Consider the following 26541-nt stretch of genomic DNA (forward strand, 5'->3'; position numbering starts at 1 on the left):
AATGCAAGCTCTGCATGTTTCTGAATTGTTCATCAGCAATGGAAGTACTTCCTTGTTGGCAAGCAGCTGGAATACATAAACTTGTATTGCTTAGCACTGTTAGTGACATTTGCAATAATGCGGTGGATATATAGACTGACAGCAGAGAATACCAGAACATATTCCTCTAGGCCTAGAAGGCACAGTGGTGGTGAAAATATGTAACTACATCAATGAAATGACATGACACCTGAGATGACACCTCGCGTTTGTGAACTTGTTAAGCACATCCTGCTTTACCTGTAGCACCTGCCTGTTCTACCTGTAGCACTTGCCACTCACACAATTTGCATAAATGTTTGACCTGTGAAGTTTCGGGGTAGAATAGGTCTTCAGCAGCCCATACTTGCCACAAACGGCACCACTGCTTGTCATAAGAGGTGACTAATGGGATTGGATGGTGTGGCTTGCTGACTTGGCTGACACATATTATTGGTTCCGAATTGTGCACAATGCTCATGCTATTGATCACTGGATTGTCTGGTCCAGACTCAATTATTTACAGAGTGCCACCATATAGGTGGAATACTGCCGAGTGCGGCGTTAAACTAAACTCACTCACTCATGATGACCAGGTTGTCATAACATGTTACCTGGCTGATCGTGTGCCACCTGAGCAGCCAGGTTCAATGAGAGAGCTACAGTGAATCACCTAGCAGATCATATTTAATCATGCCCAACAGCAAGTACTGTTGACCTAATATCAACACCTGGTTTACCTTGTCCAGAATCAAACAAGTAGGCAGGATAGTGTATTAGGTGTTTCACTTAAATCTTTAGAACATTTATTCAAAATTGATTTTTTAACCTTTATTATATACAGTGTTTAGTATATACATTCCATACAAGATTCTTTCCATGTAGGGAACTTTCAACTTATGCAAATTGATTTAAAGTATGTATTGTAGACCTTAGACCCTTGAAAATACTCAAATACTTACAGCTTACTAATCCCGATCTTATTCTGTATGCATGGAATGAGTGAAAAATATATTAATGAACTAGTGCTGAATAGACAGCTAAAGCTATTCACGAAGGTACAGACCCTATTTAGCCTTATGCATACAATAGCGCTCTACTTACCTGAGTACCTAGGTATTGAGTCAAAGTGAGATGTATCAAGATGTGACTCAGTATTACATTTCTCGTTACACACACGCCAGACAGCGGTGTGGCTTACCTGATTGAACTTTGACTATGGAAGTAAACACACAGATAAGGATAAAGTTTTGTCAATGAATAGCATCACCTCATTCTTACTGTCTACTGCAGACAGGTAAACTGTTGAAATCAGCTGACTTTGATGTAGCTAACGACAGTACCTGGATTTTACTTGTTATAAAGGTGAAACTGTTCTGCTAATTTCAGGTAGGTTTCCTAATCTAGCATCAAGTGCATGCTTCAGTGAGTCAGTTTAGTTTTATGCTGCACTCAGCAATATTTAAATGGTCTGTAAATAATCGAGTCTCGTTCAGACAACCCAGTCATCAACAGCATGAGCATTGTCTGCACTACTGGGATATGATGACATTTGTCAGCCAAGTCAGCGAGTCTCCAAGGGTTGGATACTGCATGTGTGTATGGTTTTCAAAACTGGTTTTGAACTCTATCACTCTAATATATGTTAAATGCACTTGTCAATGATTTTACCTGTGAGGTGTTTTTTCGTCAATAAGAGTATCTTTTTTTTAAATATATGCACTGGAACAACGATGAGGCGGCACATAATTATAATGGAGCTTGATTTTTCTAACACCTGTTAACCTGGAAACATTTCTTCCCTGATGATCTTGATGTGAATGCCTACATAACTGATGGAACTTCACAGTATATTTGCACTTTGAGACATTTGTTTATCCAGAATATTTACCTGGAATAGTGTCTTTTAAGACTTTTACCTGTCTTTTTAGTGAGGTTTCTTTGTACGTGCACTAATGTTAGGATCACTAGTATGTCACACTGCACATGCTCTCAACTTAATCACTTAATAACTGCATTACCTGTAAGTAAATGGCTTTATCATATCTTGTGTCGTGCACTGAAGGCAGATTTCCCATGTTTTAATCTCACTTAATCAGAACATAATTTCTCACCTGTAGTTGAGTTGGGGCATTTGGGGAAGATCCGCTTTTGTGTTGATCTCATGTTTCAATGTTATCATGAATATACTGATGTAACAATGATAAGCACCTTAACTTAAGCATTCATATACATATGTAAATACAGAAAAAACATGTTCTTTTTCCATCTACATAAAACTGCAGCAGAACATCAAAGGTTCAACCATGTCATCACCTTCACAGATATTTCAGATGGTTTTCACACTTGTTGCAATGTTTGTTTAGACAATGCACTTTGGGTAACACATGCACAGCAAATGCAGAAGAATTTTAGACCTGAGGTGATGCATATTCTCAACTGATTAACTAGTTTGCAAGTACTTACCAAGTATCGCTGCTCCAACTGTATTTGCCTTGTGTACCTGACACAAAGCTACAGGGCATTCTTACAGGAAGGCAACAAGCAGCTCGTGCATGGATTACATTTGTGGAATCATCACCTTTTGGTATGTAACAGCTCATCAGGAATACACTAAGTATACACTTTAGATCATCTTCTGTTTTCTGAGTGAGTGAGTGAGTGAGTGTGGTTTTATGCTGCTTTTAGTAATATTCCAGCAATATCATGGCAGGGGACACCCAAAGTGGGCTTCACACATTTACCGATAAGGGGAATTGCACTGATGTCAACACAGTGAATGGATGCTGAACCATCGGAGTACCCAACAGTCCCTTCTTTGTTCCTGAACTCATGTCAAAGCAATAGATCTTACTTCACGTAATTTAAGCATAATTCAATAAATATAGAATGTCAACACCAGGTAATAACCAATCTTCTTTGTTTGTTGAAACAGAAGTCTTAACTTATTGGCCAAAACATTTCTTCTGTTGCTGATTCCACGAGCAAGTAATGAATAATTGCTTTGGAGCCTATGATGAATAGCATAATCTTATGATGACATGGACGTATAATGATGACATACATCTTATAATGAAAAGCATGATCTTATGAAGAAAGGCATATTATGATGAAAAGCAATGATCTTATGATGAAATGCATGATCCTATGATGATGAAGAAATGCATGATCTTATGATGATGATGAAATGCATGATCCTATGATGATGAAGAAATGCATGATCTTATGATAAAAAACACCATCTTATAATGAAATGCATCATCTGATACTTAAATTAATGCTTTCTGATGAAATGCATCATCTTATGGAGAAACGCATTTATCTTATAATGAAATCTGTGATGTTGCGATCAATACGTTTACCTGGGCCGAGTTTAATGAAGCAGTTGTCAGGATATAACTGTCATAAATCTGTTACAATGGGCTTGTTGTTACTGTTATAGCACTGAATGATGTTTGTGAATCTGCTGCATGATCTCTATGTTCTAAAATCAATACTATATTTTTCTTGATTAACCTACGCATTTGCACTTTTCCTTTAGGTAATCATATTTTGAGATACAAAATAAAAAATACAAATATGTCTTTTACTAGATATATACTTTTATCATCCCACTTAAACTACCTACTAAGTCGTAAACATAATGGTTTAATGTATTCATAGATACTGTCTTCCGCTTCTCAACATCTTGCTTATGGACTTATCTTGGTAAATCGTAGCTCGTAGGAAGAGTCACTTAAATAAAGTGAGAGGACAAAACAGAACTGACAGAGTTATGTTGATTACAAAATATCACTCATTTTTAAAATGTGAATTATCAGCTCATACAATGACACTGAATGAACTTCTCAATGAATGCTTCTGTTCTGCCCCTAATCCATGCTGCTCCATAGCTTAATTATTTAAGGGATGAAAACGGCTTCTCTTCATGACTAATAACCTAAATAGTAAAAATTTATTTAATTTCCAGTCCTGTTCTCAGAAGGACAAGAATTCTTGAAAGAATTCTTTCATATTACTTAAGATAATGTACCATCACAACAGTAAAATAAAGAAAAATGAGTGTTCCTCTTTGGTAGCATGTACATAGCCAGTGTCAGGTAGCAATCTGATGTGTAACTGAAATATTCACATAAAGGTAAAACATTGCTGTGACAAAACAACCAAAATTTGTGTTTTTCATGGATCATTAGCAAGGGGTTCAAATATATTTTGAAAAGCCACTTGCCATAGGGCAAGGGACTTCAAGAAAGCAACTTGTCCTGACTAATTTTCCACTTATCCTGACACAATGTGTGATGTTAATGGCTACTGGATTATTTATCGACGAGCTCTACTTTATTATTAGTGCTAACTTTAATAGCTTCATTATGAGTAAATATGAAATCCAAGATTATTTGCAGTTTGAAACCATAAGTGGACATTATCTAGTGGTCGTTGGACAAGTAAGATACCATTATTTGATTGCCCGAAATGAAAACTGACTTGTCCCGGGCATCAGGCAATGGAATTTTTGAACCCCTGATTTGATAGCTTTACTAAACATTTGTAGTGTTCTTGTATCCATATAGAATTGAGCATAAAGGCATGTTGTACATGTACAACAAGTCATGCCAATGAAACAATCTTTGTCATCATTTGATTGTTCATATTTTTATCAATGATAGAGAAATGAATATAAATGGCATGTTTGAACAGGATATGATCTCCTGAAAATGAAGTGGCATATTATCAAATTAGGTTAGTTTATAGCATGAACAAGCTGTGCAGTAAATTTATTCTTCTGTAGCCAGTGACTTGAAGGTGTCTTATTGACCTAAACTAAGTGACATTTACAGTTTAATCAATAATACACAATGTTGCTGTTGCCTGCTTTCTCTAATGAACAAATGATTTCAATGGTCTTTCACCACAGGTTGCCATCATCAATACTTCAACTACTCAACACAACTTCAACAAAACTGGCCTCATTCCTATTGACATTCGTCACACCTTCTTACAAACATCAATAATGGTATTTTTATACACACATTCAATTTGTCGCAATATCAGTCACATTTTCATTCATGGCCCTAGAAGTGCCTGCTTGGGTCATGTCACCTGCAAAACCACCATTATTTTTTGTCACACCGACAGCAAATTGTCCCGGTTTGATTGTGAGGGAGCTACTTAAATTCTCTGTTCAAGGTGAGGATAGGGTTTGGTTATTACACTATTGCCTCTGTATGCTGTTTGTCCATCACACTCTTTATGAGAGAGTGAGTGAGTGAGTAAGTGAGTTGGGTTTTATGCCGCTTTTAGCAATATTCCCGCAATATCCCAGCTGGGGACTCAAGTAATGAGCTTCACAAATTGTGAATATTAGTGGTGTAGCGATGCATCGACAGTCTTGATTTTTGCATCGTCAGCTATGCAATACAAGTGCACGATACAAAACACATTTAGGCAACATATCAGGATATTTATACTGCAGGTGTCCATGACAGATTGATGTGCTGCCACACAAGACGACATATATCCCCATACAACTTAAATACTAATTAAAGTTGTAAGGAGTTTTGCATTAGGAAGAGAAAGGGAGTCTCTCTGAAATTCACCTGAATTTTAAAAATGAATTGAACCTTTTAGGAATTCGTGTCAATTATCTTTCTTACAAGAACAAAGGATCTGGTGTATAAGTAGAAGAATGTGGACATTTTTCAAACTCTAAAATACCTGTCTTCATGTAATTGAAATATCTTTCACTTGTGTGACAAATAACACCATTTATTAACCACTATGAACGAAGTCTTATCCTTGTTTAGAAGGAGAAAAAGGAGAAATTAATATTTGGAAAACACACTAAGACTTTTCTAAAAAATTATTCTGAATTTTTGTATGAATTACATTTAATTGTTTGCAAAAGCATTGGTGTGGAATTAAAACTTCCTAAGAGAAACTTCAGTTTCAAACTCATATATATTAGATCAAAGTATACTAAATATGTTTGTACTTTTTTAAGCATTAAATGCTGCAACTTATAAGATGAACTGCTTCTAAGTGTGTGTGAATATAACATAATGTCTGCTGTAAAACAAATAAAGTTTCAGCCACTTTATCTATCATAAATGTTCAGTTATTAGCAATCATGAAGCTTCAGGATACGTATCGTCTCGCCACCATTGCATTGTTATGATAATCGTCTGAAAGGTTCCTTACCAATACTTTCATGGCATATCATCTTGCCACTTAGGCCATGATACACAGCTCCAGGGTCAATGTGGGGAACCCAACCCAGGTCTTCAGTGTGATGAGCAAACACTTTAACCACTAGGCTCCCCATCCTCTCTCACCCTTTATGAATTTACAAAGTCTATCAAAGACTTGAATACAATCTGTATCATTTGTTTTTGTTGGGGTTTTTATTCAGGAAAATCAGGCATATCACAAATCCTGACAGATGTTTCATTCATTTAAATTGAATTATTATGAAAACTTGAACTCTAGCCATCAGTGTGTACCTTTCAGATAATGCATTTCAAGTTCCAACAATAAAACAGTCAACATTCTAAAGTAGATGTTTTAATCCATCAAAATTAGAAAAAATGCTACTTCTGTTTACAACTTCAAACAACACAAACACTGTCATGTAACAAGTCAGAAATGGATTAGTTACTAGGCTTAACATATTGCTCAATGTCATGGCTGGGCTTTAGCCAGTAGTGTCTTCATGACAGTTTTCACAGGCTTGTGATTTCAAACAATTTCAGTAACCTTTCATTTCAGGTTTTCAGATTCTTCAAACAAATGATGTGATTTGCTGGATTTTACGGAAAAGATATATCATACGGAAAAAAATAATGAGGATGTGTAGCTTTTGAAATGTTTTCTTTTAAGGCAGGATATGCACATCTTTCTTAAATACCTGGGTCTCTTTTTACGAAGCAAACATTTACTAAGGTATTCACAAAGCAAATCTTTACTAAGGTTAACCTCAACTCCTAATTCACTAAGGTTACCTTAGTGACTTAGTACTTTGTGAAAGGATTCTTAGTATTTACTAGTGATTCATAAAAACATACTGTAATCAAATCCTATACATGGAGATCCATAGATAGAGGCATTTACAAACATTACCAAGTGCAAATAAATACTGATGATGTGAACACACTCCCATTCTTTTGTAAATGTAAGGAAATCTGTGAAGCTTCTTCTGTAAGTCTCTTAGGAAATCAGAAGCCTTGTCATGGCCATCAGTTTCAGTTTCTTAATGCCTTAATTACAACTCCCATTCATTATTAAATATTTAATTAATCAATACGATATCAATCTACTCTCAAGCTCAGTGGAAGTAGTCATGCAAATCTCCAGTGTAATGTCTGAAAGGAAATATTCTTTTTTCAAAGTGATGTCTCTAGCAAACACAGGTATTACGGCTTACACACATCGATCACAAAACTGAACAAGCTTTTTTGCCTGAGTGAGTGAGTGAGTGAGTGTGAGTGAAAGAGAGAGAGAGTGAGTGGGTGCATGAGTGAGTGAGTGTGCAAGCAAGCAAGTGAGAGTATGGTTTTTTTATGCTCACTCACTCACCAGGCTCAGGTAAAGAGTGTTGGAGTTGATACGATGATAATTCCCGCTACTTCAGCGACAAGACATCAGCCTCCTGCTGCACCATCATACAGATACAGAATGTAAAAATCTGAATTAAGAATCATAGAAAGTTATAGCTCTATTGTTCCTTAGATATTCCATCATGATATGGATGTCTTAATTATCTTTGACTAGGCTGGGTGCAAACCATAATAAATATGACTTTCTTAAAGCGAAACAGTATATCAGTCTTCATCAAACTTACAGATAACATGGCCTGTATGTCATTTGATACATGCTTCAGGCACTCTTTATAATTTCCTTCCTTGCCTTGATTACTGAACACATTTATGACATTAAAATGTTGGTGCTTAATTTTGAAGCATAATGTGTTTTCATATGATAAAATAAGTAACCATTTACCATATGTACATTGACCTACACTCATGTATTCCACCAACTATTGAACTGAAAACTACTGGCATGTACAAATTATACTATTTGTCTGTGGCACTCTTTCTAAGGAATTACAAATGATTTCAGACTCTGGTCTCTGATACAGGCCATGTCTTTTGAGGCATGTAAATAATTTTACTGTCATCAAATTGAATTATGAAAAATCATAATTTTTATTCAGAAATATTTAGTGACAATTCTGAAGACTTGGCGCCAAATATCGGGTTCTGAGCAGCCTACTAAACCTCCCCTTTTTACACGCAGAAGTATATTTGGAACAGAATGAAATATGTTGTTGCAGTCTGAAGTTTTTTCTCTATTCCTTGTCATCTAAATTTGTGTCAGTGTGCTTAATCGTGGCATAAATGAGAAAACTATTGTATATTAGCACTAAGACTCTATTACAAAAGTCATAAATGCTGAGAAAATTACAGAGTTGTTTATCTTACTTGTCATGTGTTATGTTGCTTTGTAACCTTAAACATAATAGTTAACCACAATTGTGTCATGCCTGTCTATGTGTCACAAAAAGGATACGTTCAGACTTCAAGAAAATTCAAATTATAACACTGACATGAAAAGGATGACAAAATACTTGAATAATAATGAAATAATGTTTGCTTAAGTCCACCTGTTTTATAATGTGGTCCATGCGCGTCTCTTATTACACGATCTTTCAAGGCTGATTTAAGATGAACACAACAGTTACCTGACGAAGGTGAAAAATGATGCTCTGCCCTAGAATCCCTCTATGCATATAAGCTGTTAAAGGTAGATAAAAGAGTAATAAAGTCTTCATAAATGTCTGGTGAGCGTGGGAATGGGTTTTCACAATGTAACCAAATTGGACTGCATCCTGTGGAAGTCCAGCACTCGGCACAAAAGAATGTCACGTCATGCTGTCTGGTCGGTCCAGACCTTACTGCATGGATGTCACTGTAAGATGTATGGCAAATTGAAACAGCAAACAGTATTGTCATAACCTCTTCCGTAATATTTTTAACTGTACTTCTGTCATCTTTCTGGATTAACATCTGACAAAATACATGTATGCCTGCTTACTCCTTTACACAAAGGGGAAGAAAAATTGCACTTAATGCATATTCTTAAGTTCAAGGAAATACAGAGAGTATTGTATCAGGTAACATATTCCCACCCAATGAACAACCTTTCCTAGTAAAAAGAGTGAGGGAGTGATACTAGTTTTTATGACGTTCCAGCAGGATCACAGTGGGGGACAACAGAAATGTTCATCACACATTATACCCATGTAGGACCCGTGAAAGTCCCGGGGTAGAATAGGCCTTCAGCAACCCATGCTTGCCATAAAAGGTGACTATGCTTGTCGTAAGAGGCGACTAACGGGATCGGGTGGTCAGACTACCTGACTTGGTTGACACATGTCATCGGTTCCCAATTGCGCAGATCGATGCTCATGTTGTTGATCACTGGATTGTCTGGTCCAGACTCGATTATTTACAGACCGTCGCCATATAGCTGGAATATTGCTAAGTGCGACGTAAAACTAAACTCACTCACTCACTCACTCACTATACCCATGTAGTGAATTGACGTAACTAGTGAAAACTTTAACCACTAGGCTACCCCACTATCCCCATGACAATGAAAGGCGTTTAATATAGAAGTACTAGCAGTCCCTCCAAATGTAATAATTAGTTATTATCATATGTCATCTCACTCGTCACTTCTCTGCCTTTCACTACTTATAAATCATGACTTAATTATGCATTGTACACATGGGAGGAGAGTGGCTGCCTGGCACTTGATGCCTCTATTTTACATCTGTCATAAATTCCATTTTAATTCAAAGGAGGATTTTCGATGTTGAATCTCTTACCTTTTACAGAACTTATAGCAAAGACAGGTAAATATCAGATGTCATGTGAACTAGCATCTATCTATCTATCTATCTATCTATCTATCGATCTATCTAAATGAGTGAGAGACTGACATCAAGATGATAACAACAAGATGGCAATCAGTGAAGAGGCATGTAACTCTGGTCAAGAATTCAGATATCCAAAAATTTGTTTATCTGGACAATATTTGAGGAAACACAAGTGTCCAGACATGTAAGGTTTGACTGTACACAAGTTTAGGACTCTGGCCTCACATAATGTGTACCAAATTTTGCCCAGCTACAAATAACACTATATGAGCTTTCACTGATCATTTTTACACCTAAATACTTGTCATACTATTGGAGACGGTTGAGCAGCCTAGTGGTTGATGTGTTACCTCGTCACACTGAAAGCCCTGGGTTCTAATCCCCACATGCATACAATGTGTGAAATCCATTTCTGCTGGAATATTGCTAAAAGCCACATGAAACTAAACTCACTCACTTTTAACATTGGTTGAGTGTAAAGTTTGGAAGAGGTTGTATATCATTAGGCACAGTAAGCATTGCGCTGATATCAAAAGAAATCCTGGTTCAGATCCTGCATCTACATGTCTACAATGTGTCAAGTCCAGCATCGGTATCCAGCAATATGATATAGCTGGAGTATCAATGGACTAACAATTAGTCTCTGATTATATATAGTTATACCATGACTTCAGTAAATACAGGATTTGTGATTGGTTAAACAAAGTCATTCAGTGGTATATAATCATGTTATACACCTCTGACTTTCCAACACAGTATGTATTGTTTTACAGAGATTGGTTCTGTTCATGTCCCAGCATATCGATATGGCTGCTTATAATATATACCATTCTGTTCTTTGATGGGACATTTGCTTTTTCGGATACACAAAGACAATTCTCATAAGATGTTAAATGTATAACTTAGTATGAGTGAGTGAGTTTAGTTTTACGCCGCACTCAGCAATATTCCAGCTATATGGCGGCAGTCTGTAAATAATTGAGTCTGGACCAGACAATCCAGCAATCAACAATATGAGCATTGATCTGCACAATTGGGAACTGATGACATGTGTCAACCAAGTCAGCGAGCCTGACCACCCGATCCCATTAGTCGCCTCTTACGACAAGCGTCTGAGTACAAATGTTGCCACAAAAACAAATGCTGTACTGGACGCCAGATTTTCCCTAGTAATCTCGCCAGGGAATGTACATGTTAAACACCGTGAGAACAGGTACCAGAGAAATATTACCCCATTCATATAATCCTTTCCAGCAGTGTTATTTCTCATAAATCTCAACCTTGTGATACGAGACATGAACACCACTTGTCCAATAAATTACCATAAAATGTGTGGATGTGCATGAAACATCCTTGTACCTAGATAACTTTAAGTGACTACAATGCAAATGGCTTGTTATTTACACCTTCAAGATTGACTGACCAAGCGTTTAACAGATTTGTATGAAAACAGATTGACCTCTAATCTGTTCCTACCTTTCCTCTTTTAAATGGCATTTCATATATCTGGAAATGTTTTCATATAAACATATTAAGAGCAACATTGATATGGTAGTATTATGGCTTTCATTATGTGGTATCATATGTGTAAATAATACAGCTTTTGCATCTTTGCCTGAAATTACATATTTTCACCATTAAGTCACAAAGCATTAATGTTTAAATGACTAAGGTATGCATGCCAGGATCTGGTGAATAATACTGTTTCTGTTAAACACCAAGTATAGTTAATGTTTGTTTGTTTATTTATTTGAGGTGTGGGTGGAAAAAGCTTCTTAATGACATTTTACATGCCTACTTTAGTATCCTGTATGGTGTGTGCAGTTGAGGAAACTGGTTACACTGTAGTTTATATTTTCACACCTGAACATTTGAGTAAATTTGGTGTGAACAAACCTCAGACTGGTATTCAGGAGAAGTTAATAATCCCTCTTTCTTAGAAAATAGATAAGTTCACAGAAAATGTAAAGGGAACCAAACTCCACCTTTTAGTTGTCTACCTGGTGCCATTCGGTTAGGTTGTGTAATCAGCAGGTGCCAATTAGCGTCAGCAACCCTACACACTGGGCTTCGGGGGATCAGCAAGGGAGTGCCCTGTTGAAAACCATCAGAATCCTCTATAATTCTCACATTTGAAAGCATCCAAAGACCAAATCTGTATGGCTGTAAATGTGTATGTACACTTATGTACTTTGGTATACAGCAATTATGTGTATGAATTACTTTTGCTACAATGAACTTGTAGTAGAACTCAGTATAATCACAAACAGCAATGACCAATACTCTTTCATTCCACTTGAACAGAGTAACGCAATTACTAACCCATTCTTGTCATCCTTGTTTCTTCACACAAGCCCTACACATGTATAATTGTCATCATTCTGCTCAGTCAATGACTTTATTACAGGATTAATTAGTGGTGACAGCACTAAGGTTACCTGACAATGGGAAACAATTCAGTAAAGTTCACCTCTGACACTGAATGTGTCAAGGTTATATAGTAATCACATGTATTGGTTCACATTCACACTGGTTTCTTGTATGGTGTATAACTATTCTAACTATAATTGGTTTTATGTACAGAATGTATTACACGTTATATGTAATTGCATCTGGCAACACAGCTAGAAAGGAATGTCCAGATGAGTAACCAAAACCTTTAATTAAAGTGAGTGAGTGAGTTGAGTTTTATGCCACATTCAGCAACATTCCAGCTATATGGTCTCTAAATAATTGAGTTCGGGCCAGAAAATCTAGTGACCAACAGCATGAACATCGATCTTTGGAAACTGATGATACGTGTCAACCAAGTCAGTGAGCCTGACCACCCGTTAGTTGCCTCTTACGAGAAGCACAGTTGCCTTTTATGGCAAACATGGGTTGCTGAAGGCCTATTCTACCCCGGACCTTCATGGGTTGTTAGCTGAAACAGCCAAAACAATCAATCTGTTGCCAGATAAACATGGGACATAACACCATAAAATGCTTTAGACACTTTCATATTTCATGACAAAGACATGTGTAATCGAAAAATGTTTCACTGTAAATTGAGATATTTTTATGTGTGGATATTGATGGATATATTCCCCGATCAGGATAACTGCCTGACATTATGCTTATCATATATTTTGTTTTAGTTATCACATTTGCATGTTCTTTCCTTTTCCTTGCAGTTGTAGGAAATTGCAAGACTCTGTCGGTTATTTATCAAACTGTAGTAGCAGTTAGTTATTCCAGGGACGTATTTGCAACCATTGGTTATATGTCTTTGATTATTCAAAACATTTATCACAAACATTTAGTAAAAATGCAAACTAAAATCATATTTTTACATTTTGAGAATTCTTTAACATTATAATGGGTATGTTTTGACCGAAACATGGGCAGATTTGTAAAAACGAGAATAATGCTTCTCCTTCTTTGATCTTCCGATAGGTGTCGCGTCACGGAGCACAGTGAAATATTGCATAACACAATTATAACCTGTTGAAATTACAGTCCATCATAAGAAAATTTGTATTCCACGATGTAATAAACCCTCCATATTTTGAGGCTTCAATAGTCAGATCTTTGTTTCCCTTTCACTTTTACAGAATTTTAATGAATCTAATGTAACATCCGTGTTTGAATTATCTCCCCTTACAATACCTGCGAGATAATGGATGCAAATTTGAAAATTATACTGGTAACCATGATGTTCATAATAAATCCATCTTTTCCATCGGAATATCATAATTGAATCTTAAATGATCCTTCCCTACTGAGGAACTTGGAACCATGTATATCATATGTAATGCTTAATGGTTAAAACATTTCAATCAAGGTATCAAAATGGATATATCTTACTCTAAATTTGCATCAACAGTCAAATAAATTTGAAAGATACTTCCATTTAAAAGTCAGACGAGACCACCACCAGAGCATAACCTTTAATCTTTTGATCTCCTAGATGATATATCAAACAAAGCCTAACTCATGATGCATCAGACAAATACGCTGTAAGTTGAAAGTGAGAAATCCAGATAAAAAACTACAAGTGGAAAATATCTCAATGTGCTTTGATGTCTTTGGGCATAACAGGTAAACAACCATGTCGTACATACCTGTGTGTAGCAATGGCTTGGGCAATGATCTAGAACAGCCACCAACAGTCACACACAGTCGAAATACTCAGTACAACAACATAAATCTACACCTCCAGAAAATGTTTGAGTGCACTTGTATACTAACCCTTTGATGAGATGTGACATGAGGTATTTAAAACCAAGGGAGGTAATCCTGGGGTAAAAAATATGTTACGATCTTCAAAAAGAAGATGTAAATTTTATCTTTTCTATGAACTGCCATAAACGATTCTTTGCAAGTTGGTGCTACATATTAACACTATTTTCTCTGTGATCTGTTGAGAATAGGACTAAAATGCTATAAAGGTGTCAGGTTTTAACAAATTAATATCACCTTTTTGTTCTAGATAAGGAACAAAAAAGAAACCTGTTAACTCCATGCATAATGTTGCAGCTCGAAAGATAAACTTAATACAAAAATTTGTTCATACAGTGAGGGATGGTAGGGTAGCCAAGTGATCAGTGAATTTGCTCATCATGCCAGATGGGTTTGATTCCCAACATGGGCACAATGTGAGAAACCCAATTCTGGTGTCCCTTACCATGATATTTCCGGAATATTGCTAAAAGCAACATAAAACTAAACTCGCTCATTCATATGGTGACCACTGTCCTCACCTATCTGGAGGACTGAAGTGAGTGAGTTAGTTTGGTTTGATGCTACTTTTAGCAATATTCCAGCAATATCACAATGGGCGACACCAGAAATGGGCTTCACACATGTATTTGCTATGGGGAATCAAACCCGGGTCTTTGGCGTGATGAGCCACAGCTTTAACCACTAGACTACCATACCACCCTCTGATGTACTGAAGTTTAAAATGGCAAGGATATTGGATACAGGAAATAGGATTGTGAACCTACCATAGAAACAGACTTACGAACAACACAGTATTGTATCCAGATGGGAGACTTTATGTATGGAAACTTTAAATTGTTTCCTGTCAGCACTTCAAACAAAACAAAAACCTTTTGATAAATACAGTACCGGAAAAGTTACTTTTAATATAACTTATTTATTCCATTTTGTAGTTAGTTCACAGTAAGAAAAACAAACATCAATGTGACTTTCTGTCAGACAGTAAACTGGACAAGTCTTCTATGAGACAAGTACATATACCTATTGTTCCATCAATTAAATCTTACAATTTTCATGAATGAATACGTGTTTTAAGAATAGAGAATTTATTACTCTCTAACTGAATATACCATTGTCTCTGAAGGATCAAAATTTGATACTTATTTGATAAGAAAAAATGCCCTTTTTTGCACCTTATCTGGTTGAAAGAAGCAGCCACAGAAAGAAACAGTGTAATCATCTATTGATTGCATAAATCAACTTGGACTGCATTGGAAATAAGTTTGGCCATGAGGTAGCAAGCAAATATCATTATGTGTGTAAGCGATAAGAAATATACCTGCTACAAACACCCTGAGAGGTAAAAAGCATGTCATGAAATAGTTTGAACATTTTAATTCTGAAATAGATTTATTTCTCTCAAAATATGATAATGGACTCACACGACAAATTTCTATTTTCAAGTTTTAAAAATTACTGCAAAAAACATTTTTGATTATTAGTTTTCTCTCCTCCACACAAAAAACCCAAACAACTCAAGCATCCACAAAAAAAAGTCTACATTATAGGTCTAGCCTATGCTATTTCCCCCTTCACTCCATACAAACACACTATACACTAGGCTGAATGAACCCATTCTACCTATGAGGCATTTATAGGACAAGTGTAACAATCTGTTTAGTGTCATTAGAACCAAGCCAAGATCCCACCTGACGATCCAGTCAACTCAGATAATCTTGACAAGTGTATTTCAATATATTTTACCTCCTAATGCTCACATGGGATGCCTCCTTTTATCTATCATACCACATGAGCAGTATTGTCCGTGTTTGGCACACCAAGTCGGCAGCCACGTTAACCATGAGTATGTCCCCTGCATTGGAGAGCAATGAAGCAGGTAAATCTCAACTACCTTATCATGCTAAGGGGAGATATTGCTGATTTTAAGGTGACTTGTTTGTGGCCAAAGAAGCTAAATTGACACATGAGATGAGCAAGAGACAAGATCTTTCGCATAACTTCACGCAGATCAACCTTTCATTGCTGTCAGTGTCAGCGTCTGATTTTCAGCACTAACCACCCACTTACATAGCTGGTGAGATTTCACGATTGTCTGTTGTCTTCATTCAGCTGCAAGGGACTTCAATATTCTATTCTTGGTCATTAAGACTTCTTGTAATTTAGAAGAAAATGTATCTGTACATATTAACAAATGACACATGACGCTTATGTTTTCATGAGAATGATATCTGTAAGGTGCCATGAAGCATCAATCATGTGCTGAACCTTCAGGCTACTGTCAAAGTATAACAGACAATTCTGATCCAAACACCTTCAAATCGGACAGTATAAGAAAACTCACTTCTACAATATGTTGAGATCATATGTATTGTTGAAGGAGTCGATGGATAAATCACATGAAACAAAGATATTTTCCTTTGTAACATTCCACACGGACATCTTATAGGGTAAACGTAATAAACAGCACAAGAAGGACGGCCTTGTTAGTTTTCCAAAAACATGGCAAAATGACTGTCATAGCAAGTTTTGCAAACACCATTCTGGTATTCTGCAAACTAAATATTTTTACATATATGATCAAACAGTTAAAGATATCCCCTACTAGAAAGAGATAAAGTTTTGCCTTATATGAACAATTGACTCTGGGCCATATGACACAGTGTCCCATTAAAACCTATATATGTTGTAAAAGATAACCAATGCTCATATCAGGTGGATATTTGTTTATGTAGTTTAATGCCTTTCTACACTAGAATTGTTGCATTTTAGAGGTTGACAACATTAGGAATCAAACAATAAAGTCAAGAAATCAGCAGTGAACATTCCAAGTCATTTGTTATTAATGGGAGATATGTACTACTCAGAAAGTTAAGGATCACAAAATTCCATCATACAATTATAGCTTCTTTGTCATAGTATGAAAGAGATATTATTGTAAAATGAAACAATTGTGTGGTTCGTAATCTTTTTTGAGTAGTATGCTATTAACAAATAAAACACCTGCAAGTAAAAGGCAAACATACCTTCAGAGGTTCAGTTGCAAAACAAAGAGGCAATCATGTGACTGTTCTTTTTTAAAATTTCAAAGAATGTTAACATGTCCACTATACATATTCAAACTTTGGACCTAGTTATAGTGATCAAATTTGAACATGAATTCAGTAAAAAGGACTACACTGATTCACAGATAAAAACAGGTGTGATATAAGCCACCTAAACAAATAATTCTGAACAATCTAACCTCGTTCCCAGTGAATGAAATAACTGAAACTGTGTGACAGTGCCACACACATTGATTCAGTATTAACTGTCAGCATTTGAAAAGCATGGGATAATATATCATACACAAATATGAATTGGGGAGGCCCAGTCAAATATGATTTATTAATACCTAACCTTATGGTCTTGACAATGCATTTGTATTGTTCTGTGTTTTAACATTGTATCCAACATTGTACAGGACAATAAACCTTTTTTAGAGAACAAATTCATTACTGAATGCAATGGAAATCCTAATTGTAAAAACATTAGACTGTATAACATTACAGCATAGCTGATCTGATAACATTTTGGAAGGCCAAAAATAAATAAGACAGGAGACTTGGGTGTTTCAACTTGCACAATTTTGGTACAGCTGCTTCACTGACTCTTTTAAGGGCAACATTTTAGTTCAGCTGCTAAGACATTTATCAAACATCGTCTATTCAAAGTATTAAAAAGACGTCCCCGTCCCCAATCCTGTCTTGGTTGGTCTACCTTCAATAATATAATAGACAAAAAAAAAATCACCATTCCTGTTTTTAAATGACTTTAAGTGACAGGAAGTAAGTAAAGAACCCTACACATGATAAATTCCTCCAATTTCAATTAACCACTGTAGTAACACCACAAACAAATGATGCCTTTATGCCTTTCTAACAACAATTCAAAAACATTAGAATCACTGGGCCTTTTCACATTTTTTGGCCCCTTCCTTACTTTTTCGTACCCTGTCTAGACACAGAAAAAAAACCCACCTGAGATTGCATGCTGGATGAAGCTTGGCGCAATCTGATACAGCCACTTTTGACACATCCCCTCCCCCTGATTTGCCATCAGTTCCCCACAAAGACAGCAGGTGAATGTAGGTGTGATACGATCTGTGCAAGCTCCCACAGGTAGCGATGCAGGCGACAAGTCTATTGAGAAATCTAATCTACCTATGCAAGTTCCTCATACAATAAGAATCACCTCTCTAAACAGATACTGATCTCTTAATTATAGGACTCACTAGACTGCCCATCTCAGGGTGTTAAACATCTTTTGATGACTAAATTAGCTATACACCTCTGACATAAAACTCTTCATTATGGTATAACCCTCCAATATTGCCCTAGGATATTGCTTATTCACAAAACTAATAAGAAACTGCTTCCAGGTTTTTATTCTATACACTGAATATAGCAACGTTTACTCAAGTTCACAATTAGGATGAAAACGAATGTAAAATTATTACTAACTGAAAGATGTTGATAATACAAAAGGATATACCACCTGATAATGACCCACACAGGATATTCCACATGATAATGCCCCATAGGATATACCATATGATAATGCCCTCACGATATACTACTTACAGTGCCACATACAGTATATAGCACATGATAATCCCCACACAGAATATATCACATAATAATGCCCAACACAGTTTATACCATGTGATAATGTCCCACACAGGATATACTACCTGATAATGCCCCTACTGGATATACTACATGATAACATAACCACAGTATATACCACATAATGATGCCCCAGTCAGGATATACCAGAGGATAATGCCCCCAAAGTATATACCACAGGATAAAGCTCCACACAGTATATACCACATGATAATACCCAACACAGGATAAACCACATGATAATACCCAACACAGGATAAACCACATGATAATGCCCAACACAGGATAAACCACATGATAATACCCAACACAGGATAAACCACATGATAATGTCCAACACAGGATAAACCACATGATAATACCCAACACAGGATAAACCACATGATAATACCCAACACAGGATAAACCACATGATAATGCCCAACACAGGATAAACCACATGATAATACCCAACACAGGATAAACCACATGATAATGCCCAACACAGTATATACCACATGATAATGCCCAACACAGGATAAACCACATGATAATACCCAACACAGGATAAACCACATGATAATACCCAACACAGGATAAACCACATGATAATGCCCAACACAGTATATACCACATGATAATGCCCAACACAGGATAAACCACATGATAATACCCAACACAGGATAAACCACATGATAATGCCCAACACAGTATATACCACATGATAATGCCCAACACAGGATAAACCACATGATAATACCCAACACAGGATAAACCACATGATAATACCCAACACAGGATAAACCACATGATAATACCCAACACAGGATAAACCACATGATAATACCCAACACAGGATAAACCACATGATAATGCCCAACACAGGATAAACCACATGATAATACCCAACACAGGATAAACCACATGATAATGCCCAACACAGGATAAACCACATGATAATACCCAACACAGGCTAGGCTACCTTATAATGACCCACACAGTACATACCACATGATAGTGCCCCACACAGGATTTTTCCACATCATAATGGCCCACAAAGGATATACCACATGAAAATACCCAACACACACCAGCTGAGAAGCATAAACTAACACTGGAGCAGTCTGTAAATATTTGGTGCAGGTAGAAATGAAAACTTAATTCTGCAGTGGACAGTATTTCAGTCACATCCTGTCAGCTTAATGTGACGGGGAAACCAAACACAGTCCTTGGCTCTATGACTGTCATGTCGCTTACACTGAACATTATAAGGCTCATGACAGTTGCCTTCTGAAACTAAGATAAGAACCACTATTTCAGTCTCCAGTCCCTACGGGTAGCCTTGTAGATAAAGCTTTCATTCATCATACAGAAGGCCCAGGTTCAAATAGCATAAAACCCAACTGACCCACTCACTCCAATCCCTAATATAGACATTTTGGAAATAATGTATTACAGTTATAAACATAGATGCGCAAATAAGGACAAAATCCAGATGGTGTCTAGTACCATATTTAATTTAGAGCAGAAGCAGTCGAGACATATTAAATCACAAACCTGATGTGCACTCATTTGTTAAATTACATTCTTGGGTCACGGACATATTACAATCTGCATCTTGTTGTTGTGATAACTGTGCAAATATTACCTTGTGGAACAAACCCTAGACCTAGATTTTTTATGCCCTCTTAGCGCTGAATTAATTATAAGTGCCATACATTGATATTAACTTGCGACTATCTCAGAGATAAAAGAGCTTCGAAAATCTAGGTCCACCTCTTTAAAATTCATCTTGTGAAAACAAGTTTAAAATTTGTATATTTGTTGTCCAAAGCTGCACTCAGCATTGTTCCAGCTGTATGACAGTGGTACTTATGAACTGAGTGTGGATGAGACAATCCACTGATTCACATAATGACTACTGATCTATGCAATAAGTACATGATAAATATCAGCCAAGGTGGTGATCCTGACCATGTGGCTCTATCACTTGCATGCCACAGCAAACATAGGTTGTAGCAGATCAGTTCAAACATGGATGTTGATGGGTACTAGTTGGAAAATACAGAATTCGCACTATTGTCATAACATGTTTCTTTAGTCACTAAAACTGAAAGAAACCAGTACTTTGTAAGTTTGTGTATGAGTGAACTATGTAAGTAATTCAACTTAAGTCAATTATCCTCAGCCTCAGCCTTATAGCCATACAATGGGGGTCGAGGAACAAAGGGCACCTGCTGGAAAGTATCATTATGTATCCAGGTACTTTAATTTCAAACAGTCATCAATATTCATAAGTACTGAAATGTTTGTACTCGCAGTATGTCGCCTGTTTGATTGTGTCTATTTTGAGCAGACACAATATGTGAATGAAGCACCATACTCCGTCATGTCAATATGTCATTGCTGACATTCTAATCTTGCATAAATGTCTGAACACGATGTTACTAAAAAATGCTAAAGACATAAGTATAAGTAGTTCAAATAAACATTTTTTGGCAATTTAAATCACCACATCCTTTGATTACACAACTGACAATACGTTATTTTCTTGATGCGATAACAGACAAATTTTTCCCTATCTCCATTGAAAATCAAACGTTATCTGAAGTGTAAATACTAATTAATTTTGAACGTATGTACACCTTATTTAGCTGTTCTCAATGTTCTTTCCCTGATACGTTATCACTTCAAGGGAAACAACTCTCCAGGATTAGAAGAATTCATCCATTCCAGTTGTAACTCAGAACTACTGGAAAATACAAAATGTGTTTGTATTCCCACGGTCATTTTAAAACACTCACATATCAAATATTTTAAGACCTATTTTGAAGTTTTTTTAGTTCAAGAAAATGTATTATAATGTGATGGGACAAACATTTGCTTTTGAGACCATTGATACAATGAATCAAAGGAAGCACTTATGGACATATGCTGAGGTTATTCAGTGTGTTGAAAGTAGTTAACTCTATAACTTTATCAAACTCTGGGTAAACCTTCCCATACATTCTGAGAAAAAAATCTTGGATTACAAGAATTGCTTTGAACTTATGTTTTTTCCATTCAGTGATACTCTGTTATCTTGCTGACAGATACAACTCTCCTCAATTTTGAATGTATGTGACTTAAAATAGCCTTGGAACCACAGACTTACAGTTCACTGCGTAGAAGAGAAATAACGAAGTATGGCTTTGCCATGTGTTGCAATAAGGATAGCCAACAAGGGTAATCAATATCACATGGAGTGAGTGAGTGAGTGAATGAGTTCAGTTGCATGTTGCTTTTAGCAATATTCCATTAATATCATGGTGGAGACACCAGAAATGGAGAATCAAACCCAGGTGTTCAGTATGACGAGTGAACACTTTAAACAACTAACATCATTACATGTTGTCTTATAGGAAACTGAAAGTTGCAACTGAAGCCTTATAGCTATGTACACATATACACAATGAAACCTCTTCCATTTTCTTAAATATCTCTGTTAAAAGCAAAATCTACTCTATATGAATGACTATAACTTGAACAGGCGTTTGTTAATGACAATCAAATACTGATGGTACCCGGTGAGACAGTGCATCCTGCCCCACTAGAGGCACAGATCATAAACACATGCTATGGCAGGTCAACTGATTATCTGAAAAAGAACAAACAAAGAATATGTGATACAAGTCAAACTATGGAGCTGCATCTGGCAGTTTTTTTTAAATGTCTCCTGCTTTTCCACCCTTAAACGTTTTGTAGAGCTGTAATGCAACCTTTCATGATGTAATGCCCCATGAGCAAATGTCTGGACATGCATGTGTGTATGAGAGTGTGAGCAACTGTTATATTGGGTATTATAATGGCACCACAAAAAAATTTGAAAAAGTGACAAAATATCAATATTCTACCAATAAATCAGGTTAAATATTGAATATTTTGTGGGATTAGTATTGATAAATTCTCTTGTCTATCACACTTTTTATTTGTTGAGGCTGTCTCCACAACAAACATTAAATATGAGGAGAAATCTAGCCAATCAATAAACTTGTAATACAGGTAAACATGGTTTCCACTGTACATTCAAGTCTTGGTTGTATTATCAGGCACCATATCAATAAGCCAATACATGAACTCTTCCAGACTTTTCTGGAAGCCATGATTGATTTTAAACAATAAACCTTAGCAACACTGTTTCAAGGACAACAGTTGTAACTATGTATGTATTTGCAGGAGTCTGGTTGGCTGTTGAGACATCACAAGAATCAACTGATGCTGCTATGTAGGCTCATGCTGCCATCATGTATACCACAGAGCGCTCCTGGTGGTCAAGTCCCATGGGTCAGGACCCTTCAGACTAATCTCCAGTATAGGTGAGATCACTATTAACGCTCACGCACTCCCTTTGATCATTTAAAGATTGTATTGAATTGTTTGTCTCGAACTGAATTTCCAGTATGTAACTTTTGAATTACATGTCAACATGCCCATATTTAGTGTCAGCATATAACAGGGCTTTGTTTGTTATACATGCTTCTTGAAAGCTCTACCTCCATACAGCTATGCTTTGAAGGTGACAGGGATAATGTTGTGTTGAGCAATGACCATGTTTGATATGTCAGCTTGAAGGAAGTCACTAGTTGAGATGTAGAGACTTGTTTGTCTGACCTCATGTATCATGTGCACTCAGCTAACTTTCATTAGCAACATTTTCTTATAGTCTTCATACACCCATCATTTAAGTTCACATATTGCATGAAAACTTTGTGGGTTAAACAAGCTGACTGAAGGGACTCACTATGCGGAAAGCTGCTGAACATTGCTAGATATAATGGTATTTCTTGATCATGGAAATGCATTTGAACACGTTTTTTAAATTATTATGAACACTGAATGTGATCTTTTCTTAAATGATGACGGCATGCTTTGTTGCTTTATATTGTGTTGGGATTCGGACTTGTGGCGAACAAATATCGATTATAATTGAAATATATTCATTTTCAATCATTTAAAGAGTATTTCTATAGATTTTTTCCAATTAATGTTTTTTGGCAACTAATATTGTTGTGCAGCACAATTGTAATTAAACAATAGAAATAGTTAAATTTTACACTGCGCATAGCTCTATGCAGTTGAGTGCATGTTTGTTCATGAATATTCATCAAATTTAATGGTTAGTTTACTTAATTCAAGAGTGTTAAAACAACAAAATTAAAATTAATTGAAAATGTGTTGGTTTTTTTTAAATTGATAATTATTTTAATCACTCTTTTCAATTATTTTTGAATATTGGAACACCAGTAGCCTTACAATGATTTTTGTGTTTTGCACCTATGTTTTGTCTCTCCTGCTCAATGGAACCCTTTTTAACAAATAACTGTAGCTGTTTATTTCCTTATACTGAGGCAAATGTTTTAGTCTACCAGCCCTCCATGCTGGGTTCTACATGCTGAATATTTATAAGCCAAGTTTACCAGACAAACTTGGGTTTTCAGTATCTTCTTATATTACTGACAAGGCAAAAGTAAGTGTTTCATATATTTTGTCACTATTATATCCTATTTGAAAGTGACTGTGAATGTATAACATGTATTTGTGATGAATTCTGTGTTTACTCACGAATTACTACTGATGATCAGCAATGTGGAAACAGAGTCGAAACATGAAGTGAACCAATGTTATGAATACTGAGAACGTGTAAGACAAAATATACCATGCTAAATCAGTGCTATCACAAGGACAATAAGTGACATCACAATGCTCATTATGACATCATAATAAACAATGGACACTTAAACCCAGCAGGCTAACAATGAAGTGTTTTTTAAATGAAGGATTATGCAGCTTCATGGAAAGAACAACTTAACACACATTATTTTTACTGGTGGGAATGTTTGGCAAATATCTCAGCGAAAGAACCCCTTCCAATGACTACATGCAATCCTCATTGTCCATTGTTTGATTCAGAATATATCATGAGCAAATCATTTGGTATTCAGCCACATATTTTCATACATGCTGGAGGCATATTGCCTTCTATTTTCCTGGTGTGTTTTCCAAGTATTTTCTTCTGCTGACAGCAGAACCATAATGCATACGTTTCTGATGATGTGCATGATGCCTGAGAACCAAGATTCTCATATCTTTCCAATCAGCTGTTGGTTGATATCACATTATATACACTGTCCATGTCAGTACCAAGCCAAAAGTAGGGTTTAAGATAGACAACACTGAGATGTTAAAAGAATAAATTGCCAAGCTGATAACATTGTGTATTGTCTATAAGTAACTCAGATTATCATGACCAACTTAATAGGAGGTAGAAATGACTGCCCCACTGTGACTTAATCTTTCAAACTCTATTTTCTGCATGGGCCTACTCCAGCTATTAGACGGAAGGAATTCCGTAAGATATTAGTAATCAACAAGTGATATAGATGAGAAGATAGGGCCAGGAATGCTGTTTACCTCTGGCAGCCAACAACACTGATAGGACATGATCCGAACCCACAAGGGTCTGAATTGTTGCCCTGCACTCCCTGGACCAACCACTTGGAAGTCAATGGTTATTGGTTACAATGGCATCATAGGAATACACAACAAACTCTCTTTGATCAACTCACTGGCAGATTTTTCATAGGATTACATACAGGGTGTCTTATTTGAAAAAAGGATCACACTTGAGGTACATCATACAACAGGTGCTTGGTGTCCTGTTGCCATGCTTATGAGGAAAGAAAAATATTTAACTTTACTACAAATGGGGGATAAGTTTTTATCTAAGTTTTTATCAGACTAATGATTCGTTTCTCTGCGTGTGCGTGTGCGTGTGCGTGCGCGTGCGCGTGTGTGTGTGCGTGTGTGTGCGCATGCATATATAAACACTTTGAAAGAAACAAACAAATCCTTTTAATGTGAAAAGGAGCCTCAGGGAGAAGGGAGATTCAGAACTTGAACCTGAGGAAATCTAGACTTGCTGTATCTAGGGCTTCAGCATTGCAGAAAAGGCTGGAAAATAACACAGTTCAGTGACAGTGAGACAGACTAAGATGACCTTGTATTTATCACAGAAAAACAACTGACTATGCTATTGGGTGAAATGTGAAGATTACAAATATTAGTTTAAGGAAAAGTATTGTTAATTACCACACTGTAATTTGTTTAGAAACTGGTGATTAATTGGGCTTAAGAAGTCCATAGGCTGTCTGAAGATGTATATTTTGCAAATCAAAATTTATACATTTCAAATCTCATATTCAGCCTCTCCCTTGACAATTTTGGCATCTATCCACTTGTTATTGTGACATGACAGCAACGTTCCATTCTAGACTAAACATACAAATGCAGAGATGCATCATATGGAATGAAAATGGGAGATGTATATTACTTAGCGATGTAAATATAATTAAATATAGCATTTTTTTTTCTGTATACAGTAAGTAGATTGCTCAATCTGCAAAAGTCATCTTGTCCAAACCATCATCTGTGTTATTTTATTATTTTATGACATGATACTTTCCCCAACAGAAACTTTTTTACCCTTGGAAAACAGATATTTGCCATTGGAAAGACTGCTAAAGGTATAATAAATTTGCCCAGTTTCTCAAAGAAAGATGCTCTGTAGGTTCTAAAATATTTGTTGCTATCATTAGATGATTAGATACTTAAATTAATGATGAAATGTGATAACCTTGGTGTATATCAAGAGCTTAGTGTATTTTTATAGACTTGAGAAAC

General features: G+C 36.2%; 1 protein-coding gene across 2 annotated transcripts in view; it reads left to right on the forward strand.

Annotated features, from left to right (window-relative positions):
• LOC137295121 (delta-like protein D) overlaps positions 1 to 26541 on the forward strand; it is a 157169-nt gene that overhangs the window by 48426 nt on the left and 82202 nt on the right. For both annotated transcript variants that reach the window (XM_067826440.1, XM_067826441.1), the window contains exon 3: positions 23038 to 23177. The gene's annotated coding sequence lies outside the window, so the exon portion shown is untranslated. The remainder of the gene's footprint in view (positions 1 to 23037; positions 23178 to 26541) is intronic.

The sequence above is a fragment of the Haliotis asinina genome, chromosome 8 (assembly GCF_037392515.1).
Source record: "Haliotis asinina isolate JCU_RB_2024 chromosome 8, JCU_Hal_asi_v2, whole genome shotgun sequence".
NCBI classification, from domain to species: domain Eukaryota; kingdom Metazoa; phylum Mollusca; class Gastropoda; order Lepetellida; family Haliotidae; genus Haliotis; species Haliotis asinina.